The following is a 4,520-nucleotide window of genomic DNA, read 5'->3' on the forward strand; positions in this document are numbered from 1 at the left end:
AGCATTTTCTTTTCCAAGTAAATGGCATAAAGGCCGAGAAATTTTGCTAAAATCTTTTATAAATCTTTTATAGAAACCGGCATGGCCTAAGAATGATCTAATTTCTTTCACAGTTTTAGGTGGGGGAAGTTTTGAAATAAGATCAACTTTTGCTTTATCAACTTCTATTCTCTCATATGAGATTACATGACCTAAAACAATTCCTTTTTTAACCATAAAATGACATTTTTCCTAGTTAAGCACAAGGTTTTTCTCTTTGCAACGAATTAAAACAAGTGAAAGATGGTGAAAACATTCATCAAAGGAAGAACCAAATACAGAAAAGTCATCCATAAACACTTCAAGAAATCTTTCAACCATGTCAGAGAAAATTGAAATCATACACCTTTGAAAAGTCACAGGAGCATTGCATAATCCAAAAGGCATGCGACGATAGGCAAAAGTCCCAAAAGGGCATGTAAATGTAGTCTTTTCTTGATCTTCTGGGGCAATGGGGATTTGGTTATATCCCGAATACCCATCAAGAAAACAATAATATGCATGGCTAGCAAAACGTTCAAGCATTTGATCAATAAAGGGTAATGGAAAATGGTATTTTCTAGTAACATTATTTATATTTCTATAGTCTATGCACACTCTCCACCCCATTTGTACTCGAGTAGGGATTAATTCATTTTTCTCATTTTCAACAACTGTGATCCCAGACTTCTTAGGCACAACTTGAACTGGACTAACCCATTGATTATCAGAAATAGGGAATGATACCTACGTCTAATAATTTTATGACCTATTCTCTAACTACTTCTTTCATATTTGGATTTAACCTTCTTTGACATTCCCGAGAGGTTTTAGCATTCTCTTCTAGATGGATTCTATGCATACATATGGATGGGCTAATTGTTTTAATGTCTCCAATGGTCCAACCTATGACTTCTTTATGTTTTCTAAGGACATCTAACAATTTATCTTCTTGTTCTTTATCTAAGGTAGATGCTATGATAACAGGTAAGGTTTCAGACTCTCCTAGAAAAGCATATTTTAAATTTTCTGGCAAAGGTTTAAGGTCTAACTTTGGAGACTCGGAAATTGATTGAACATGATCTAAGGGTGAAAAAGGTTCAACTTTGGATTCATTTAAGGGTATAGACTCTAGCAAAGAATTCACATCATCTTTAGAATCATCAACATGCAAATTCATACCAAAGTATTTTTCACAAAAGTCAAGTAAGTTATTTCCATCATCTTCACAAATTCTATCTATCATGTTAACTTCATGCACTTCCTCACACTCAACAGATTTAGCAACATTAAAAACATTCAATTCAACAGTCATATTTCCAAAAGAAAATTTCAAAATACCATTACAACAATTAATGATTGCATTAGATGTAGCTAAGAATGGTCTACGTAAAATGATAGGAATTTGAGAATGCACATTTTCCACAGGTTGAGTATCAAGAACAATGAAGTCAACAGGAAAATAAATTTATCAAACTTTATCAAAACATCCTCTATAATGCCTCTAGGAATTTTCACAAAATGATCGGCTAATTGAAGAGTTATAGAAGTAGGTTTTAGTTCACACAAACCAAGTTGCTTATAAACAGAATAAGACAATAAATTCACACTAGCACCCAAATCAAGTAAAGCCTTGTTAATAAAATGATCACCAATAATGCATGAAATTGTGGGACACCCAGGATCTTTATATTTAACAAGACTCTTATATTGAATAATGGAATTAGCTTATTCAGTTAAAAATACCTTTTTAGGAACATTAGTGTTTCTTTTAACAGTACAAAGATCCTTTAAAAATTTAGAGTAGGCGGGAATTTTTTTAATGGCATCTAAGAAAAGGATATTGATACCAACTTGTTTAAAAACTTCTAAGATGTCATTATATTGACCGTCTTTTTTAATTGGAAGTAATCTTTGTGGGAATGGGGCTTTTGGAATGAAAGGATGGATTGGAGTTTCCTTATTTGAAGAGTCATTGGCATTAGAACTAGAAGGTTGACTCTTTTCTATTTCTTTTTCAACCTCGGGTATGGAATCGAGTTTGACAATGTTCTTTCTGGACCTAAGAGTTGAAATTGATTTGACTTCTCCATTATGACTAGAATTTCCTATCTCATATTGACCTTTTGGATTTGGGATAGGTTGACTAGGGAATGTTCCTTTTTCTCTATCAGCTAAAGCAGTACCAAGTTGTCCTACTTGTGTCTCGAGTTTGGTAATTGAGTGAGACTGATTTTGTAGGATTTCTTGAGTGGATTGCATAAATTGTTATAAAGTATCTTTTAATGAAGGTTTACTTTTTTGAGGATGTGGTTTATTTTTTGGGGCATGAGTTTAGTTTTGCATGTTGTATTGGTGCCCTTGATTCATTTGAGGCTTGTTTTGTCTCCATGAAAAGTTTGGATGGTTTCTCCAATTTGGATTGTAAGTGGATGAAAATAGGCTATCATTTGGTTTCCCATAAGCATGAAGAGATTTGGCCTCCTCAGAAAAGGCTTCTTGGTTGGAAGGACATGATTGGGCATTATGGGAAGGACTAGAACATATAGAACAAACATCTTTTCTTGGTTGTATTGGCGAATTTATAGTTTGGCTTATGGCTAAGGCTTCTACTTTTCTCGCTAATTTGTCTAAGGATGTTCTTAGGTCTAATTCATCTTTTCCTTCATACATTCCTCCTCTTTTTGGTGAATTAGTTGACCTAGACCTAGGATCAAAATAATTCCATTGTTGTGAATTGACAGATAAATCTTCAAGGGCGTCTCAAGCCTCTTGTCCTTGAAATTTTAAAAAAATTCCAGTAAGCATAGATTGAATCATTTGACTGTTAGAGGGAGTCAAACCATCATAAAAATATTTTACAAGTCTCCATTTTTCAAAACCATGATGAGGACATTTTAAAAATAAATCTTTAAATCTTTCCTAACATTCATAAATCTCTTCATTATCTTTTTGAAAAAACTCGGAGATTTCTCTCCTCATACTATCAGTTTTAGACATAGGAAAAATTTTAGCAAGAATTTATTACAAAGTTGATCCCATGTAGTTATGAACCCCGTGGGAAGGGAATTTAACCAAGCTTTTGATTTGTCTTTTAATAAAAAAGGGAACAATCTTAGTTTGACCGACTCATCAAAAAAAATTTGAAATTTAAATGTTGAGAAAATTTCTAAGAAATCTTTGACATGCATGTAAGGATCCTCTCTATCTAACCCATAAAAAGATGGTAACAATTGAATGATTGATGGTTTAAGCTCAAAATAGGTAGCAGAAGTGGTAGGAAGGACAATACATGAAGGAGCATTAGACGAAATAGGTGCAAATACTCAAGCAATGTTTTTTCAGGCACAACATTTTCATCAACAGGATTTCTAGTAATATTAGCAATTGGTTCCATGATGCTCAAATTTTTACTAACACTTTCAATTTCAAACAAAGATAAGCGTCTTTTTACTAATCGATTTTTAGAGTTACGTTCCCAATGAAGCATACAATTTTCACAAATAAGGCAACAAAGATACTCTCAAACAAGCAATTTTCTAATGTGAAAGATCAATTAAAACCGCAACCATAGAGCATACTTAGAATTTTTTAGAGATTTCACAACAATATAATTTTTATGGTTTACTTGTCCCTAGGCCTATTTGATTCCACTTACTCGCACACTACTAACGACTCCCCAAGGTTAATTAGTAGAGGCAGATTGAGAATTTTGTTCATATTTCCTTTAGGCAAAAATTGCTTATGGTGAAAGGACAAGATTTAGGTTTCTCTTTTTTTTTTTCAAGTATTTTTTCACATTTACACAATAATATGATAAAAGACAAAGAAAAATAAGGTAAAATTAATAAGACTATCAAACATTAGGCAAGAGTAGGGAGGCACAAGTGCCATCAACCATAACAAAAATAAAGTAAAAATTAGGAGGCACAAGTGTCATCAACTAAAACATAAGATAAAATACTAGGAGGCAAAATTACCATCAACTAGCTAGGAGGAAAAATTGTCATCAACTAGTAAATTGCAAAAAAAAAAACAAGATAAATAAAAAATATTACAACAAAGGTTAGGAGGCACAAGTGCCGTCAACTAACAAATAAATACAAGGAATAAAAACAACAACAAAATTACAACAAAATTAGGAGGCCTAACTGTCATCAACTATAAAAATTAAAAAGATTTATTGATAGGAGGCACAAGTGTCGTCAACTAAAAAAAACAATAAATATAAATATATAAGTCAGTATTTTTTTATATGGGTGGTAAAACCGTCCCAAATTTTCTTTTTATCTTTTTTTTTTCTTTTATATATAGATATATATATATATTTTCTAAGTGCAAAAATTAAATACTAGTAGAAGAATTCACTAACCTTGAGATAAATTTCGTTTCCTTTCTTGCAACTCCCAGGCAACGGCGCCAAAAACTTGATCGACCCAAAACGGGTATGTTTTAAATATTTATCACTCGCAAGCGCACAAATCGTATATGAAGTATAGTGT

The 4,520-nt window shown here is 32.4% G+C and overlaps 1 non-coding gene across 1 annotated transcript; it reads left to right on the forward strand.

Annotated features, from left to right (window-relative positions):
- Positions 1 to 2,896: 2,896 nt before the first annotated feature.
- Positions 2,897 to 3,003, forward strand: LOC133793166 (small nucleolar RNA R71). Its single transcript, XR_009874624.1, has one exon. It is a non-coding gene; the product is annotated as a small nucleolar RNA R71 (small nucleolar RNA).
- The last annotated feature ends 1,517 nt before the right edge of the window (positions 3,004 to 4,520 follow it).

Source organism: Humulus lupulus, chromosome 7 (assembly GCF_963169125.1).
Source record: "Humulus lupulus chromosome 7, drHumLupu1.1, whole genome shotgun sequence".
In the NCBI taxonomy this organism is placed as follows: Eukaryota; Viridiplantae; Streptophyta; class Magnoliopsida; order Rosales; family Cannabaceae; genus Humulus; species Humulus lupulus.